The 20,563-nt window shown below is 46.2% G+C and overlaps 1 non-coding gene across 1 annotated transcript; it reads left to right on the top strand.

Moving 5' to 3' along the window:
* Positions 1–6,829: 6,829 nt before the first annotated feature.
* On the top strand, positions 6,830–6,901 carry trnam-cau. The gene has a single exon. It is a non-coding gene; the product is annotated as a tRNA-Met (tRNA).
* The last annotated feature ends 13,662 nt before the right edge of the window (positions 6,902–20,563 follow it).

Here is a 20,563-nt window from a genome sequence, read left to right as displayed (position 1 = left end):
TTTATGAAACTTTGCCATGTTCAATTTGGCAGCTGAGTTTGCCGACATAAGTGGCTGCAATGTTTTGAGCCTTAATATTGTTATAAATGCAATTATTAAAACATTTTACCCAACATTTTAGTCTGCTCAGCTGGCGCATCTTTCCTCTCAAAAGTCATTGTTACTTTAGAAACAATTAGAACATTATGTTTCTGTTGAATCTATTCGATTCTACTTATATAATTGTTTGTTCTCAGTGCATCTAAGGGAAAAGTGCGTGGTTTCTTTGTCGAAATTGGTTTGCTACCACAATTAAGAAGCAGCATTCATTATATTTGTAGAGGTTACAGTGGCATCTATCTGCAGCGCTTGAAATTACAGTTCAGTACTCTGGTTCTCTCGTAATAGATAAGGACACACGCAGCTACGTTTTTTTCAAACATAATAGGCTCTGATAGCTGCGAAATGCAGCCTTGAGTCGGAGAATGTCAAGGTCGGACTGACAAAGTTGAACGACTAGATCTGCCAGACCTTGAAGAAGGAGCCACAAAGGAGACAGAGGTTAAAAGCCTATTAGGCAAGTCATCTTGGGGCTTTAATAGTTAGCAATACTATAACAGAGTAAGCAGCAAGTATAGATTTTACAAGAGTTATAATAATAATCTTTATTGTCACAATTAGGCTTTTCACAAGGGGTAGCACAGCAACTCAGTGGGGCAGCACGGTAGCACAGTGGTTAGCACAGTTGCTCCACAGCGCCAGGGTCCCAGGTTCAATTCCCAGCTTGGAGTCTGCACGTTCTCCCTGTGTCTGCGTGGGTTTCCACCGGGTGCTCTGGTTTCATCCCACAGTCCAAAGATGTGCAGGTTAGGTGGATTGGCCATGATAAATTGCCCTTAGTGTCCAAAAAGGGTTAGGTGGAGTTGGTGGGTTTACTCGGTTAAGGTGACAGGGTGGGCTTAAGTGGGGTGCTCTTTCTAAGGGCCGGTGCAGACTCGATGGGCTGAATGGTCTCCTTCTGCACTGTAAATTCTATGATTAACACTGCAATTAAGTTAGTATGAAAATCCCCTAGTTGTACAGAGAAATAAAGGCAAAGGGACTGTATAGAACTGCTACAGTTCACTTGCACTACAGCCTACACCAGTGATCTTCAAACTTTTTTTCTGGGGACCCATTTTTACCAACTGGCCAACCTTCGGGACCCAACCCGGCCGACTTTCGCGACCCACACCGGCTGACCTTCGCGACCCACGCTGGCCGACCTGCGTGACCCACCATTTTTGTTTACCTTGTTTGCTGCTGACAAAAATGGAAGAAATGGTATTGGGTCCCTTTGGCACTCGTACACGCTCCTCCAGTGGAACCTGTTGGATGAAGGTGAAGCCTTCCCGTGGCGGAAGTTATGGAGTCTCCATTTGTCCAAAGTTCTGAACTTTTTTCCTGAAAAATTTTATCAAATAAACCCCCCCTGAACTTGTAAAAAAAATAAATGAAATGAGTAAAATAAATGAAAAAAATGAATAAAACCCGCCCCCCCAAACTTGTAAAACAAATTAAAATGAATAAAATAAATGAAAAAAATGAATAAAACCTCCCCTGAACTTGAAAAAAAAATGAACTGAATAAAATAAATGAATAAATGAATAAATGAATAAATGAATAAATGAATAAAAACCACTACAGAACTTGTAAAACAAAAAGCTGCAACCGTTTAAAAAAAATAGTGGCTGCACTGCACATGTGTGCCTGATTATCGGCACCGATCATCGGGCGCGCATGCGCAATGCGGGCAAATTTTTTTTGATACATGTTCGCGGCTGCTTGCAGCCGGCGTTATGAAGAACCGGCTGCTGCGCGGGGATTTGCGCGATCGGGAGCACCGCGGACAATGGCTCCGCGACCCTCCCGATACCCGCCCGCGACCCACCCGCGGATCGCACCCCCGACCTTGAAGAACCGGAGTGTTTCACTCCGGCGTCGGAGGCCACTCCTCGCCCCCTATTCTCCCACTCTTGGGGACTAGGAGCGGCGCCACGTCATTTACGCATGCCAGGCCTTGGCGCCGCGTAAAAGTGGTGTAGCGTAAATTACGCGGCCGGCGCCGCATAAATTACGTCACCCGTGCATGCGCAGGTTGGCCTTCACCAACCTGCGCAATGACGGTTGCCGTCCTCCCCGCGGGCGCCCCGCACGAAATGTCGGATTGATCTTGGGGGGCGGCGGAGGAAAGGAGGTCCTCCTTCAGAGAGGCCGGCCCGCCAATCGGTGGGCACCGATCACGGGCCAGACCCCATTTTAGCCTCCCCTGCCGTTGCTGGATTCCCCCCTCCCCTGCCCCCACAGGCCGCCCCCCCCCCCAGCGGTCCCGTGCCGTTCCCACCGGCAGTGACCAGGTGTGGACGGCGCCAGCGGGAACCCGTCGTATTGGGCAGGCCGCTTTGCCCATCTGGCCGGAGAATCACTGCTCGCCTGTTACAAACAGCGAGCGCTGATTCTCCGAGCGGCCAGCCGTAAATCTCGCCGCGCCGTTTTGGGGTGGGGGGGTGGGTGAATCGTGTGCGACTGCCGGGGCGGCATAGCGGGACTCGCCCGGCGCCCCAGCGATTCTTCCACCCGGCGTGGGGGGGGGGGGGGGAGAATTGCGCCTGGCTTGTCCAACATTAGATGTGATTCTGTGATTGGATAACATTTGTTCAATAATCCTCAGTGTGCTAAACATTATGCTGAGAACCAATTTAAGATGGTAATTTGGGCTCACAGTGTGCTGCATTTACGTGTATTGGAAGCTACAGATATTAATACACAGGGCTTTGTTCTTTGCAGACAGAAAGAATATGTACACACATTGAGCTTGTTTCAGCTAAACAAAATAAGTGATATCCATTTGCTGGTTCATTCCGCAGGGCAATGCATGGACCAATCAGAGTCAAGCTGCCTGGTTTAAATTTCCAAATAATGCTTGGCAGTTAACTATCAGCCACTATTACCTGGTGCATTCTCCATGGCAACACCTCTACCGATCAGTGTCCACTTGCCAGCGCTCACTTTTGATACAGTGTAAAATTGCTGTTTTCCCTGACATCGGTATACTTGCAATTGTCTGATGCGTGCAAGATGAAAAGCTTCGACAAAATGTATTTTTTCAGTAATACTCCAGTCCAGTACTACCAGGCCTAAAGTGGAACGTTTAGAAGTCTTCTTGCAAAATCTTGCCATAATTGCTAATATGCTGTTCTGATTGTTAATTTTTTCAAAACCTTTCATGGGATGTGAGCTTGACGAGTGAGGTCAGTATTCCCTAATTGCCCTTAAACTTGCTGGACCATTTCAGAGGGCAGTTAATAGATAACCATATTTGTTTTGGTCTGGAGGCACATGTAAGATATTAGTGAAATAAATGGGCTCATTTGACAATCAATAATTGTTGTCATGGTCCCCATTGCTGACACTAGCCTTCAATTCCATACTTAATAATCAAATTTAAATCCCACCAACCCATGTCCCCAGAGCCACAGTGGCCTCTGGATTACTAGTTTAGTAACATTGCAACTACAACGCTATCTGCTCAAGGAGAAATAATCCTAATATGTTCGAGAGTTAAACCAGGAAAAAATGATTGTTTTTTTGCTTAATAGGTACAAAAATACAAAATCACATTTGGAAAACTTTTGTCTATTTCTTATATGTATATATTTATTATAATTAAAAAGTTCTCTTATTTAGCACCTTTTAGAGGACGCAATTTGTTGCGAGCAGATGTTGAGTTTGAATGTTAAGCATAGAAAGATGAAAATGGTGCATGAGTTACGTTGGCATGAATATTACATGACTACGTGTTACAGTACCAATGAATAGCATTGCGAAAATGCATTGAAGTCTTGTACAGCTGTAATAGAGAACAATTGTAAATTTAAGCTATCAATAATTTAAATACAGAGAGCTATTGTGCTATTTAGTTGTTGCTATTCCATTCCACAAGTTTCCTTTAGCATTAATTGAAGATTTATCTTATCAAAGACCAGGCAGGGAACTCGGGCACTGGAAGGTTCATACAGGCATAGTGACACTACGAGGGAAAGATTAGAAATCAATATTCAAAATATACCAGGAAAACATCAGCTCGATATTTCCTTTTGCAAACCATGCTGATGCTTGGTGCCACAGGATCTGTATTTACATCAGAATCATGTTACCCTTTGATCATAGTTCTCAAATACACTGGGACAATTCCTGTAGTGTAGCAAAGCCAATGACGTGTTCTTTCTGATCGTATTTGAATGTAGTTATATATAGTGACCAGAGCTATATGGCAATGTTTCCATTTTTCTGGCTGCCATTCACGTTTGGACCAAAACTGAGCTTGGTTTCAAAGAGGAAACACAGCAGGATGCAATGGAAAGTAAAACAGTTGAGTAAAGACAGTCAATTATTTTTAGGGTTGGCCAATAATGGTTCATTTTTCACAATCCATCTATATCCTGTCATGCATTCTGTTTTTATTTTAGGTCCTGTGCCTTTGTTTAAAGATGTAAGTTAATTCGTTCCCTTTCTTAAAAATGGAATCCTGTTACACTGAGAGGGGATGACTGACCGATTGTTTATGTCAGTATTGCTGTCTTATTGTAGGCCATCGCTATTGAAGTCTGGTGTGGGTTTCAAGAGTTCCCGGGTTGTATGAAAAGGCTTGTAAAACAAAACCAGAAGAGAAACAATAGGCAGCCAGGAGAACTGATAAGAATAAAACAGTGTAACAGGAACGAGGTGGGATGATGTATTTGGAGAAACCTCTTGCTCAAAGTTTGGAAGATACGTAGTTGTGTGACAGAGCAGTTGGAGTAGTGTAACATTAGCATTATAAGCCGCAGAGAATGCAAACTATTTTTTAAAGCACAATCTGCTTTATTGGCTAGCCTCTGGACAACATCTTGAATAAATGAAGTCAGGTTGACCCAGTTTTCAAGCTTGTTTGAAAAATTATATGGAGTGTTGCTACCCGACAGTTGTTTGTCAAGTCCCCTTCCAGGTCTGGAACTAAGCTATACCGATTATGTGTTTGATTCCTGGCCAATGTTGAGTTAAATCGGGGTTTCCCAAATGTTTCTGGCCACAGACCCTTTTGATCTCCTTTTGATGGAACCCCTGAGAAATGATCCTAATATGTTCGAGAGTTAAACCAGGAAAAAATAATTGTTTTTTTGCTCAATAGGTACAAAAATACAAAAGCACATTTGGAAAACTTTTGTCTATTTCTTATATGTATATATTTATTATAATTAAAAAGTTCTCTTATTTAGCAAAGTACTTAAGTCGTATGCTCTTTTTGACATTTTTAATGGGAGGAGTGCTGCTGCTTTTTTCCCCTCACAAATTTATTTAGTATTAGGAATACGCATGGAGAGCTAGATTTACATCACAGACACAGGCACACTCACTCTCCCTCGCAAACACGTTCACCCCTCTCACAAGCACTCACTCTTCTCTCTCACAGATACACACTCACTCTTCTCTCACACACACAAATCCCTCTCACACATACACACTCACCCCGCTCTCTCACACACACATTCACACACTCACCTCACACATAAACACATACACACACATTCACTCCTCTCACACACACATTCACTCCTCTCACACACATACGCATTTTCACCTCTCTCTCTCACACATACACTCTCATCCCTCTCTCTCTCACACACTCTCATCTCTCCCTCACACACAAACATAAGCACACAGTCACATCTCTCTCACACACAGCCACATTCCTCTCACGCATACACACTCACCTCTCTCTCACACACACATCCCTCTCACAAACAGATTCACACACTCACCTCACACAAACACATACACAAACTCACCTCTCAAACTCAAATACATACACACATTAACCTCTCCCTCACACAAACACACACACACCTTTCACACACAAACATATACACACACTCACCTCTCAAACTCAAATACATACACACATTAACCTCTCCCTCACACAAACACACACACACATTTCACACACAAACATATACACACACTTACCTCTCTCTCACACACAAACACATTAACCTCTCTCTCACACACATTAAGCTCTCTCTCACACACAGACCATACACACTCACCTCACACACACTCACCTCACACACAAACACTAACCTCTCATTCACACACAAACATACACACACTCACCTCTCTCTCACACACAAACACATTAACCTCTCTCTCACACACCCACTAAGCTCTTTCTCACACACAAACACATACACACTCACGTCACACACAAACACTAACCTCTCATTCACACACAAACATACACACACTCACCTCTCTCTCTCACACACAAACACAAACACACTCACCTCACACACAAACAAACACTAATCTCTCATTCACACACAAACACACACACTCACCTTTCACACAGGCAAACACATACACACACTCACCTCACACACAAACATATGTACACAGTAACCTCTCACACACAAACGCATACACTCACCTCTCACAGGAAAACACATACACTAACCTCTCTCGCACACACAAACACATACATACACTCACCTCTCAGACACAAACCTCTCTCTCACACAAACACACACACACACTGTGGTACACCACTGTTGCACCTAGGTGATGTATGGTAGGACCTGTACTACAGGTACGACGGTAGTCCCTGCCTGTTGGCTCCGCCCAGTAGGCGGAGTATAAATATGTTGTCCTCCGTGCAACAGCCATTTCGCCAGCTGCTGTGGGAGGCCATACATCTTAGAGCAATAAAGCCTCAGATGTATCCAACTCTCGTCTTTGTGCAATTGATCGTGCATCGAACACAGTGGCTTCAAGGAGCAGAGTGGCGCAGCGGAAGCGTGCTGGGCCCATAACCCAGAGGTCGATGGATCAAAACCATCCTCTGCTATTTATGGGGCTGGTTTAGCTCACCAGGCTAAATCGCTGGCTTTTAAAGCAGACCAAGCAGGCCAGCAGCACGGTTTGATTCCCGTATCAGCCTCCCCGGATAGGTGCCGGAATGTGGCGACTAGGGGCTTTTCACAGTAACTTCATTGAAGCCTACTCGTGACAATAAGCGATTTTCATTTTTCATTCATTTTCATCGCACACTCATCTCTTCTCACACACACAATCGCCCCATAGAAACAAATACACACACTAACCTCTCATTTGCAGGCAAACATATGCTCAGGTCTCATTAAAATAGAATTTGTGAGCTGCCCTTTCTAAATGAGTGTTCCTCTGAGTCCCCATAGAGTTTTTCTACTCAGTTAGATAGTCCTTACCTGGTCTGGCCTGCATGTCACTCCAGGTCCACATTAATGTGGTTGACTTTTCACTGCCCTCTGAAATGGTGTAGCAAGCCACTCAGTTCAAGGGTAATTAGGGAATGGCAACAAATACTGGCCCAGCCAGTGATGCTGACATCCCATGGAGATTAGAAGGATGAGGGGATCTCATCGAAGCTTACAGATAACTGAGAGGCCGAGATACAGTGAATGTGGTGAGGATGTTTCCATTAGTTGGAGAAACCAGAACCCGAGAGCACAGCCTCAGATTGAAGGGAGAGGAGGAGGAATTTCTTCAGCCAGAGGGAGATGAATCTGTCGGACTCATTGCCGCAGAAGGCTGTGGAATCAACGTCCCCGAGTGCCTTTAAGACAGAGGTTCCTGATTAATAAGGGGCCCAGGGGGTATGGGGTGAAGGCAGGAGAATGGGGATAAGAAACATATCAGCCATGATTGAATGGCAGAGCAGGCTCGATGGGCCGAATGGCCTAATTCTGCATCTATGTCTTATGAAAGAATTAAAAAAAGATGGAATTTGGAGGAGGAATTTGGTTTGAATTGGATTGGTTTAATGTCACATGCAGCGAGGTACAGTGAAAACTATTGTTCTGCGTGCAGCTCAAATAGATCAGTGGACCTTATGGGCGTCAAATCCTCAGAGTAGCTGATTCTTCTTGTCATTGCCCTGTCACAAGGCCCATGCTTGCCAACCACCTGTTCAGCTCCTCGCAATTCAGCGGAGCAAGTTAGACAGAAGCTTGGTTTTATACCTGCCGACTCTCAGTTCCCAGGTGATCAAGAGCAGACTGTGTTGACAGGAACAGCTGTGGAGAGTCTGCAGTGGAGAACTTTGCAGTTCCTGCTGCTTATTGGACCAGTTTTCCATGTGGAACTTCATTAAAAGCCATGCTAAAATTCACATGGACAACATCAAACCTGTTACTCATTAGCTCCCCTCAAAAAATTCAATCAAGTTAGTCAGATAAGACCTTCTCATACCAAATCCCTGCTGACTGTCTTTGATCAATCTCTCCTTTGCTAAATTACATTTTTTACCATCCATCAAAAACTTTCCCCAATAATTTATTCCCTAGAGGTTCGGCTGACTGGTCTGTATTTACTCAATCTATTCCTTTCTCCCTTTTTAATCCAGATGTCTGCAGGCCTCCAGCGCCATATCTGCAGCAAAAGCGGAAAATGGTCATTTGCTTTTATTGATTTGATTTGAATTGATTTATTGTCACATGTACCGAAGTACAGTGAAAAGTAGTTTTCTGCGGCCGAGGGAAAGTACACAGTACATACATAGTAGACAAAGAGAATAATCAACAGAGAACATTGACAAATGGTACATCGACAGTGATTGGTTACAGTGTGGGACAAGGGGCCAAACAAAGCAAATACATGAGCACGAGCAGCACGGGGCATTGTTAATGGTGTTCTTACAGGGAACAGAGCAGTCTGAGGGGGAGTCGTTGAGGAGTCCTGTAGCTGTGGGGAAGAAGCTGTTCCTATGTCTGGATGTGCGGGTCTTCAGACTTCTGTACCTACTGCCTGATGGAAGGGTCTGGAAGAAGGCAATGTCTGGGTGGGAAGGGTCTCTGATAATGCTGTCTGCTTTCCTGAGGCAGCGGGAGGTGTATACAGAATCAATGTGGGGGTGGCAAGCTTGTGTGATGCGCTGGGGTGAGTTCAGCACACTCCAGTTTCTTGCGATCTTTAGCCACAAATAGATCACTCTCCCATTGAGTATTTATTTCTCAATGGAATTATTGGTTGGTCAAATTTAACCATATTTAAATTGATAGCTGCTGAAGGTGCCCAAGTTAAACTATGAGATCAGGAGTTGACTACTTGGCCCTTTGTAGCTGGCCTGATTGTGACACATTCCCATCCACCTTTCATAACCTTTCACCCCCTCCCCCCATGTATCTATAAAGTATCTAACTTTGCCTTAAACTCTGCTTCTACGCTTTTTGAGGAAGAGAGTTCCAGAGACTCACGACCTCCAAGAGAAAACATTTCTCCTCACCTCAATCTTAAATGGGCGACCTCTTATTTTTTTGATAGTGACCCCCCAGTTCTAACTTGGCAGGTTGGAGTTGGCTTCTGATTACAAACTTGCTTTTGGCCACTGGAGTAGATTGTCTGCTCCCACCCGCCACGGGAATCGTCGCAGGCGGGGTAGACAATTTGACGGACCACCGAAAGGTCTGTTGACCTCGGGCAGGAATTTCCGGTCTCGAGGCAGTGGTGAGGTTGCAAAGCCAGCTGCGACAGGGAGAGGCTGGGGTCCAGAATTAGCCCAGGATCAGAGAGGCTGGGACTAGAGTTAGTCCAGCATCAGAGAGGCTGGGACTAGAGTTAGTCCAGCATCAGAGAGGCTGGGACTAGAGTTAGTCCAGCATCAGAGAGGCTGGGACTAGAGTTAGTCCAGCATCAGAGAGGCTGGGACTAGAGTTAGTCCAGCATCAGAGAGGCTGGTTCCAGAATTAGCCCAGCATCAGAGAGGCTGGTTCTAGAATTAGCCCAGGATCAGAGAGGCTGAATCTAGAGTTAGTCCAGCATCAGAGAGGCTGGGGTCCAGTTAACTCAGGATCAGAGAAGCTGGGACTAGACTTAGTCCACCATCAGAGAGGCTGAATCTAGAGTTAGTCCAGCACCAGAGAAGCTGGGTCAAGATTTCGCTCAGGATCAGAGTCCAAATATATTGTTATGAATCAGTTGCAATCACAGATAAAGAACCTTTTGTTATTATCAAAAGTAGGCTTACATTAACACTGCAATGAAGTTACTGTGAAAATCCCCTCGTCGCCATATTCTTGCACCTGTTCGGGTACACAGAGGGAGAATTCAGAATTTCCTAATTACATGTGGACTTAAAGTCTAGGTTTCACCCACACGATTCTCCTCCCCGCCATCCCACTGATTGGAAGCGAATCACCTTCAGACTAATATTGGGGCCAATTTTTTTCCATTTGAAGCAATTTGTGAGCAGCCTCAGTGAATCTATGATGACGGAACCATTGCTCTCACCATACTACTTGAGGAAGAGCCGGGGAGTTCTCCCAGTCCCTTGGCCAACATTCATCCCTTAACTAACATCACGAAAGCTGTTCAGTGGGCAGTCATCTCATTTCTGCATGCGGGACCACAATAAGAAAAGACTGAATGAATAAAAGTCCTGAGCATGCAGGTGGCAGAAAGGACTCCTGAGCATGCAGGTGGCATTTAAGAGCATGCAGGTGGCAGAAAGCGTCATAGATAGCAGTTATAGAGATGTGGGCACACCCAAGATGCAGGCAGAGAGATGGGTGACCACCAGAAGGGGCAGGCAGTCAGTGCAGGAATCTCCTGTGGTTGTCCCCCTCTCAAACAGGTATACCATTTTGGAAACTGTTGGGGGGAATAGCCTATCAGGGGAAAACAGCAGCAGCCAGAGCAATGGTACCACAGCTGGCTCTGATGTTCAGCAGGGAGGGTCAAAGCACAGAAGAGCAACAGTCATAGGAGACTCTATAGTCAGGGGCACAGATAGGCGCTTCTGTGGACGTGAAAGAGACTCCAGGATGGTATGTTGCCTCCCTGGTGCCAGGGTCCAGGATGTCTCAGAACGGGTAGTAGGCATCCTGAAGGGGAAGGGCAAACAGGCAGAGGTCGTGGTGCATATTGGTACTAACGACATAGGCAGGAAGGGGGATGAGGTCCTGCAGCAGGAGTTCAGGGAGCTAGGCAAAAAGTTAAAAGACATGACTTCTAGGGTTGTAATCACAGAATTACTCTGTGTGCCACATGCCAGTGATGCTAGAAATAGGAAGATAGAACAGCTAAACATGCGGCTAAACAGCTGGTGTAGGAGAGAGGGTTCCAGTTATCTGGACCACTGGGAGCTCTTCCAGGGCAGGTGTGACTTGTATACGAAGGACGGGTTGCATCTAAATTGGAGAGGCATCAATGCCCGGGAGAAGTAGGGAATAGGGCCAGGATGGCTCTGAGGAAGAGCCGAGAGGGAGATGTTGCTGAAAATAGTGGGACTGGTGGCCTGAAGTGCATATGTTTTAATGCAAGAAGTATAACAGGTAAGGCAGATGAACTTAGAGCTTGGATTAGTACTTGGAACTATGATGTTGCTGCCATTACAGAGACCTGGTTGAGGGAAGGAGAGGATTAGCAGCTAAACGTTCCAGGATTTAGATGTTTCAGTGGGCTAGAGGGGGATGTAACAGGGGTGGAGGAGTTGCGCTACTGGTTAGGGAGAATATCACAGCTGTAATGCGGGAGGACACCTCAGAGGGAAGCAAAGCTATATGGGTAGAGATCAAGAATCGTAGAATCATAGAATTTACAGTGCAGGAGAAGGCCATTCGGCCCACCTTATCCCCATAACCCCATAACCCTGTAACCCCACCCATCACTAAGGGCAATTTTGGACACTTTGGCAATTTATCATGGCCAATCCACCTAACTTGCATATCTTTGGACTGTGGGAGGAAACCGGAGCACCCGGAGGAAACCCACGCACACACGGGGAGGATGTGCAGACCCCCCACAGACAGTGGCCCAAGCCAGAATCGAACCTGGGACCCTGGAGCTGTGAAGCGATTGTGCTATCCACAATGCTACTGTGCAGTAAGAAGGGTGCAGTCACAAAGTTGGGGGTTTACTATAGGCCACCCAACAGCCAGCGGGAGATCGAGGAGCAGATAGGTCGACAGATTTTGGAAAGGAGTAAAAGCAACAGGGTTGTTGTGATGGGAGACTTTAACGTCCCCAATATTGACTGGGACTCACTTAGTCCTGGGGGCTTGGATGGGGCAGAATTTGTAAGGAGCATCCAGGAAGGCTTCTTAAAAGGGCGGCATGCGGCGCAGTGGATAGCGCTGGGACTGTGGCACTGAGGACCCAGGTTCGAATCCTGGCCCTGGATCACTGTCCGTGTGGAGTTTGCACATTCTCCCAAGCCTGCGTGGGTTTCAGCCCCACAACCCAAAGATGTGCAGGTTAGGTGGATTGGCCACGCTAAATTGCCCCTTAATTGAAAGGGGGGAAAAAAAGAATTAGGGACACTAAATTTATTTTAAAAATAGAAAGGAAGGCTTCTTAAAACAATGTGTAGATAATACAACTGGGGAAGGAGCTGTGCTGGACCTGGTATAGGGAAAGAGCCCGGCCAGGTGGTAGAAGTTTCAGTAGGGGAGCATTTCGGGAACAGTGACCACAATTCAGTAAGTTTAAAGTGCTGGTGAACAAGGATAAGAGTGATCCTAGGGTGAATGTGTTAAATTGGGGGAAGGCTAATTATAACAATATTAGGTGGGAACTGAGGAACCGAGATTGGGGGCGGATGTTTGAGGGTAAATCAACATCTGACATGTGGGAGGCTTTCAAATGTCAGTTGAAAGGAATTCAGGACCAGCATGTTCCTGTGAGGAAGAAGGATAAACATGGCAAATTTCGGGAACCTTGGATAATGAGAGATATTGTAGGCCTCGTCAAAAAGAAAAAGGAGGCATTTGTCAGGGCTAGAAGGCTGGGAACAGACAAAGCCTGTGTGGAACATAAGGAAGGTAGGAAAGAACTTAAGCAAGGAGTCAGGAGAGCTAAAAGGGGTCACGTAAAGTCATTGGCAAATAGGGTTAAGGAAAATCCCAAGGTTTTTTATATGTAGATTAAAAAGTAAGAGGGTAGCCAGGGAAAGGGTTGGCCCACTGAAGGACAGGGAAGGGAATCTATGCATGGAGCTAGAGGAAATGGGCGAGGTACTAAATGAATACTTTGCATCAGTATTCACCAAAGAGAAAGAATTAGTGGATGTTGAGTCTGGAGAAGGGTGTGTAGATAGCCTGGGTCACATTGAGATCTAAAAAGACAAGGTGTTTAGCATGTTGAAAAATATTAAGGTGGATAAGTCCCCAGGGCCTGATGGGATCTACCCCGGAATACTGAAGGAGGCTAGAGAGGAAATTGCTGAGGCCTTGACAGAAATCTTTGGATCTTCATTGTCTTCAGGTGATGTCCTGGAGGAATGGAGAATAGCCAATGTTGTTCCTTTGTTTAAGAAGAGTAGCGGGCAGCACGGTGGTGCAGTGGGTTAGCCCTGCTGCCTCACGGCGCCGAGGTCCCAGGTTCGATCCCGGCTCTGGGTCACTGTCTGTGTGGAGTTTGCACATTCTCCCTGTGTTTGCGTGAGTTTCACCCCCACAACCCAAAGATGTGCAGGATAGGTGGATTGGCCACGCTAAATATTGCCCCTTAATTGGAAAAAGTTAATCGGGTAATCTAAATTTATAATAAAAAAAAGAAGAGTAGCAAGGATAATCCAAGGAACTACAGACCGGTGAGCCTTACGTCAATGGTAGGGAAATTACTGGAGAAAATTCTTCGAGATAGGATCTACTCCCATTCGTAAGCAAGTGGACATATTAGCAAAAGGCAGCACTGTTTTGTGAAGGGGAGGTTGTGTCTCACTAACTTGATAGAGTTTTTCGAGAAGGTCAAAAAGATGATTGATGCAAGTAGGGCAGTGGATGTTGTCTATATGGACTTCAGTAAGGCCTTTGACAAGGCCCCTCATGGCAGACTGGTACAAAAGGTGAAGCCACACGGGGTCAGAGGTGAGCTGGCAAGATGGATACAGCTGGCTAGATCATAGAAGGCAGAGAGTAGCAATGGAAGTGTGCTTTTCTGATTGGAGGGCTGTGACATGTGGTGTTCCGCAGGGATCAGTGTTGGGACCTTTGCTGTTTGTAGTATATATAAATGATTTGGAGGAAAATGTAACTGGTCTGATTAGTCAGTTTGCGGACAACACAAAGGTTGGTGGAACTGCAGATAGCGATGAGGACTGTCAGAGGATACATCAGGATTTAGATCGTTTTGAGATTTGGGCGGAGAGATGAAAGATGGAGTTTAATCCGGAAAAATGTGAGGTAATGCATTTTGGAAGGTCTAATACAGGTAGGGAATATACAGTGAATGGTCGAACTCTCAAGAGTATTGACAGTCAGAGAGATCTAGGTGTACAGGTCCACAGGTCACTGAAAGTGGCAACAGAGATGGAGAAGGTAGTCAAGAAGGGATAAGGCATACTTGCCTTCATTGACCGGGGCATTGAGTATAAAAATTGGCAAGTCATGTTGTAGCTGTATAGAACCTTAGTTCGCCACACTTGGAGTAGTGTTCAATTCTGGTCGCCACACTACCAGAAGGATGTGGAGGCTTTGGAGAGGGTGCAGAAGAGATTTACCAGGATGTTGCCTGGTATGGAGGACATTAGCTATGAGAAGAGGTTGAATAAACTCAGTTTGTTCTCACTGGAACGATAGAGGTTGAGGGGCGACCTGATAGAGGTCTACAAACTTGAGGGACATAGACAGAATGGATAGTCAGAGGCTTTTTCCCAGGGTAGAAGGGTCAATTACTATGGGCATAGGTTTAAGGTGCGAGGGCCAAGGTTTAGAGGAGATGTACGAGGCAAGTTTTTTACACAGAGGATAGTGGGCGCCTGGAACTCGCTGCCGGAGGAGGTGGTGGATAGTGGGACGATTGTGACGTCTTGACAAACACATGAATAGAATGGGAATAGAGGTATACGGACCCCGGCAGCGTTGAAGATTTTAGTTTAGACGAGCAGCGTGGTCGGCGCATGCTTGGAGGGCTGAAAATACTGGAAAATGGGATTAGAATAGATAGGTGCTTGATGGCATGATGGGCCAAAGCCCTTCTTGCTGTAAAGCTCTATACTCTATAGAGCTGTTCCTGTGCTGTATTTTTCTTTGTTCTTTGAACTGAAGACACATGTTGAGGTTGAATCTTTTCAAACTAACGATAGTTGCAGAGATACTGAGAAGGAGGGAAATTGGTAAATTGGTTCAATCGTTAAATTTTAAAAGCTGGATAGTAAAGGTAAAATAATTACGAGAATAAAAACAACATTTGACAGCCGGCCACATAAGGAGATAATAGGCCGGATGTTAGAAGCTTGGTTGAAGATCCAGGTTTACTTAGGATTGTAAAGGCGGAAAGAGAGGTAGCGAGACTAAGGCCGGAATTCTCTGGCCGTTTACCAGCGGAGGGATTCTCTGGTTCCGCCGGCAGTGCCCCCCCCCCCCCCCCCCCCCCCCCCCCCCACCCTTTGGTTTCCCAACAGCGTGGAGTGGCCTCAATGGGAATTTCCATTGACAGCGACGGGAACAGAGAACCCCACCGCCAATGATCGCGCACCATCTCCCGCCGGCTGGGAGGCCGTAGAATCCTAGGAAGGAATTTTCAGAGCTTAAGGCCAATTAGGCAGCTGAAGGTACGCACGGATGCTTCCAGTGCTGGAATGTTAAAAGGTTAAATATACCTCTTTAATTCAGGATTTCTGTTCATTCAACGTTGATTAGTTTTGGTATCTGAGACAATCATAAGTAAAAGAAATGCTGCTTTGCCACACTCGCAGATTTAATCCGAATTGATATTTGAGACAAGGGAGTGCCGTATGCATCAGACATTCCAAGAATGGTTAATCTCACTGTCAAAATAAGCTGTAGGTAAATGCACGCGAGGAGTTATCCTTCACAGCCTGGAGCATCTCTTCACTAAGGAATTAAATCGCATTACTGGTAGTGATATAGAATATAGAGCTTTACCGCAAGAAGGGCTTTGGCCCATCATGTCTGCACCAGCCATCAAGCACCTATCTATTCTAATCCCATTTTCCAGTATTTGGTGTGTAGCCGTGTTTGCTATGGCATTTCGAGTGCTCATCTCCACAGTCATAGTAAATTTAAATTCAACCAGCTGCCATGGTGGGACTTGAACCCTTGCCCCCAGCACATTAGCCTGGGCTTCTGGATTACTAGTCTAGTGACATTACCACCACGGCACCATTTCTGAAGTGCACTTTCTGTTGCCATCTGCAGAAACGTGGCAGACCATAAGCACACAGCAAGGTTCCGTGTACAGCAAGGAGATAACTGACCAATTGAAGGTGGGCGACATGGTGGCACAGTGATTGGATCTGCTGCCTCACAACTCCAAGGACTAGGGTTCAGTTCAGCCCCGGATGACTCTCTGTGGAGTTTGCACTTTCTCCCCATGTGTGCGTGGGTTTCCTCTGGGTGCTCCAGTTTCCTCCACTGTCCAAAGATGTGTAGGTGGATTGGCCATGCTAAATTGCCCCTTAGTGTAAGGTTAAGTGGGGTTACTGGGTTACGGGGTTAGGGTGGAGGCTTGGGGTTAAGTCGGGTGGTCTTTCAGTGGGTCGGTGTAGACTCGATGAGCCGAATGGCCTCCTTCTGCACCGTAAATTCTACGATTCTATGATCCTATGAACAGTTTTCACGGTTAAGGGATAAATCTTGGCCAAGAGCCCCGGAGATCTCTCTTGCTCTTCCTTGAAGTGTGCCATGGGAGGAATAGCTCCATAGGTTCACTGAGACGTCTCGCGAAAGGTCATCATTGGAGAAGTGCAGATATGTCAAAGGTTTGTGGAGCTGATTTGTGGAACAAGAGAAGGCACAGAGATGAGGAGTGATGGGGCCATGGAGGGATTTGAAAAGCAGGATGACTGTTGGATTCGCCAAACTGAGAGCCAATGTGGGTGGGTGAGCAGAGGGATACTGGGCAAATGGGACTTGGTGTGAGTTAGGATACAGGAGCAGAGTTTGGGATGAGCCCAGGTTTACACAGGGTGGAAGATGGGAGGTCAGTCAGCAGAGCACTGGAATAGTCAATTCTAGAATAAAGAGCTGCTGTTCGTGTGGATTACTTGCAGGTTTACTTATTTGATTGTGTTATTCACCCATCTATCAGCAGTGGTTATGGAAACCACATCTCCAATTATTCCTGTGGTAGTTCTCATGATTTCCCATTGTAACCTCTGCAAGTTCTAACAAAATCTCTGGAAGAAGTGACATAAAGGATTTTCATGCCACTTTTTTGAGCTTTCTGGATGATCTACTGAATAGACAATGAAAGTCCAGTGATTTCTTTTCACTTTATTAATTCTTTGATTTGTTGTTGTCATCGCTGGCAAGGCAAGTATAGGTTGTCCATCCCTAATTGTCATTGAACTGAGTGGCTAGCTCGGCCATTTCAGAGGCCAGTTCAGAGTCAACCACATTGCTGTGGGTCTGGAGTCACATGTAGGCCAGACCAAGTAGGCATTCGTGAACCGGATGGGTTTTTATGGCAATCACTTCATGGTCATTATTACTAAGACTAGCTCTTAATTCCAGATGTTTAAATTGTAATTAATCTAATTTAAATTCCACCAGCTGCCACGGTGGGATTTGAGTTCAGGTTCCACATAGAATCATAGAATTTACACTGCAGAAGGCCATTCGGCCCATTGAGTCCTTTCGAAAGCACACCCGACCTAAGCCCACACCTCCACCCTATCCCTGTAACCCAGTAACCCCGCCCCACCTTTTTGTGGACCCTAAGGGCAATTTAGCCTGGTCAATCCACCTAACGTGCACATCTTTGGACTGTGGGAGGAAACCGGAGCGCCCGGAGGAAACCCACGCAGACACGGGGAGAACGTGGAGACTCCGCACAGTGACCCAGTGGGGAATCGAACCTGGGACCCTGGAACTGTGAAGCAACAGTGCTAAGCACTATGCTATAATGCCGCATCATTAGCCTTTGCCTCTGAATTGCTGGTGCAGTGACATTACCAATATGCCAGCACCTTCCCATTTCGATATCATTCCAAGAGTCGATCACGGCACTGGCACTGCTGCCTCACAGCGCCAGAGACCTGGGTCCAATTCCAGCCTCGGGTGACTGTCTGTGTGGAGCTTTCATGTTCTCCCTGTGTCCGCGTGGGCTTCCTCCAGATGTTCGGTTTCCTCCCACAGTCCAAAGATGTGCAGGTTAGGTTGAACGACCATGTTAAATTGCCCCTTAGTATTCAAAGATGTGCAGGGCGGGTGGTGTTACGGGGATAGGGTGCGGGAGTGGGCCTAGGTAGGGTGTTCTTTCTTTCAGAGGGTTGGTACAGATTTGATGGGCCAAATGGCCTCCTTCTGCACTGTCGGGATTCTATGGTTCTATTCTATGATTCTAAATCACACTTGCTTCACTGTATCTATGCAGATCCTTTGCAAATGGCTCTCCAAGATTTTTTAGTGGATGTGCGCAGTTCTCGAACCTTCACACCTGAGCATAGAACATAGAACAGTACAGCACAGAACAGGCCCTTCGGCCCTCGATGTTGTGCCGAGCAATGATCACCCTTCTTAAACCCACGTAACCCGTATACCCGTAACCCAACAATCCCCCCATTAACCTTACACTACGGGCAATTTAGCATGGCCAATCCACCTAACCCGCACATCTTTGGACTGTGGGAGGAAACCGGAGCACCCGGAGGAAACCCACGCACACACGGGGAGGACGTGCAGACTCCACACAGACAGTGACCCAGCCGGGAATCGAACCTGGGACCCTGGAGCTGTGAAGCATTGATGCTAACCACCATGCTACCGTGAGGCCCCATCTCTGCCTTGTAACAGCGTAACCTCCGGGTCACCATAGACAATATCAGCAGGTACTCCGCACAGAGCTCACGGCTGGGAACAGGAGCTCTGGATCCTTAGAACCTTTACTTATTATTGAAACAATTGAAAAGAGATGGCTCAACATTTGATACTCTTTGAAAGCTCTCAGGTCGTGACTCATCTTGAACAAAACTCCTCATAAACAACTGTACAAACACGAAGGCTGGTTCAAGTGAAAGCAGGCACAATGATAAACATGGGTGTGATCAGATTAATAAACAGATATCAATGAAAACCACGTAAATAAAATACAGCGGGTGATGGAAATTAAAACTGAAGATGATGAAGAACTCTCAGAAGGCTATCTGAAAGGTCAGCGATCTGAGACCAGCACTTTTGCAGGGATGACAGTGGTGTACAATAAATGCCAGGGGCTGGTTTAGCACAGTGTGATAAACAGCTGGCTTGTAATGCAGAGCAATGCCAGCAGCGCAGGTTCAATTCCCGTACCGGCCTCCCCAAACAGGCGCCGGAACGTAGCGACTCGGGCTTTTCACAGTAACTTCATCGAAGTCTACTTGTGACAATAAGCTATTATTATTGATCCGCATATCAGTCAGCGACTTACATTCCCGTGAATTGCAAATTTCCATAAATTCTAGAACAAGCCATGAGTGGCCCTCTCCAACAAAATAATGTTCGTGAAGCCTGTTCCCTGTCCTGCCACTGCTGGCTGACCGAGTGAGCACTTTCTGTGATTCTTATTTTGGGCCTAATTTCATGCTTTGAGTGAAGGTGACATGATCTTTGGCACTAGAATTTGGCCTCAAGATATCATCGTCTATTTTGGTTGCTTCAATAGTACCGCCTTTAAACGTAATCTAAGTTGATCCTTTGTTGCCATTTGATACTAGATCCACCCTTTGGCTTGCTGCACTGTTCGTGAAGCCCAATTATAATCGCACTAAATTAAAGGTGTCTGATTCTTAGAAAAAATAATGTCACACCCATCAGGATAAAGGATGTTGGCACTGGCAAATGAAACTTGTTAATTGAATAAATTATTTGTTGTCAGTTTCGGGCAGGTCCTGTGTAAAAGAAAATGATCAACCTTATCGAGGTGGGGTGGGGGAGGTAGGGTTAAACACCCCATCGGTCATTATCCCTGTTGGGTGTAAAGTGGTCAGTTCTAGATCAAAGCTTTTTCTACTTTCCCTCCACAATGTGGCTCAGTCTTCACCTCAGCCCCTATTGCCCAATGTGTGTTTTTCATTTGGAGGAACACGCTACCTGTTCCATATATCCGGTGCACTGTGAAATGAATTATAGAACCACTGCAGTGTAGAAGGAGGCCCATCGAGTGTGCACTGACCCTGTGAAAGAACGCCCTACTCAGCCTCCCGCCCTATCCTTGCAATCCCATAACCCCACCGAAGCTGCATATCCCTGGACATAAAGGGCCAATTTAGCATGGCCAAATCCACCCAACCTGCACATCTTTGGAATGTGGGAGGAAACCGGAGCACCCGGAGGAAACCCACGCAGACACAGGGAGAACATGCAGACTCCGCACAGACAGTCACCAAAGGCTGGAATTGAACCCGGGTTCCTGGCATTGTGAGGCAGCAATGCTAACCACTGTGCCACCGTGCCGCCCCAGCTTCTTTTCATTTCTCGTCTTATTCTGGGCTTGCAATTCGGCACTTAGAGTCATAGATGTTTACAGCTTGGAAACAGGTCCTTCTGCCCAGCTTGTCCATGCCGCCCAGTTTCTATCACTAAGCTAGTCC

This window comes from Scyliorhinus canicula, chromosome 21 (assembly GCF_902713615.1).
Source record: "Scyliorhinus canicula chromosome 21, sScyCan1.1, whole genome shotgun sequence".
Lineage (NCBI taxonomy): Eukaryota > Metazoa > Chordata > Chondrichthyes > Carcharhiniformes > Scyliorhinidae > Scyliorhinus > Scyliorhinus canicula.
The sequence above is the reverse complement of the archived record's forward strand: the minus strand, read 5'-3'. Positions and strand labels throughout refer to the sequence as shown.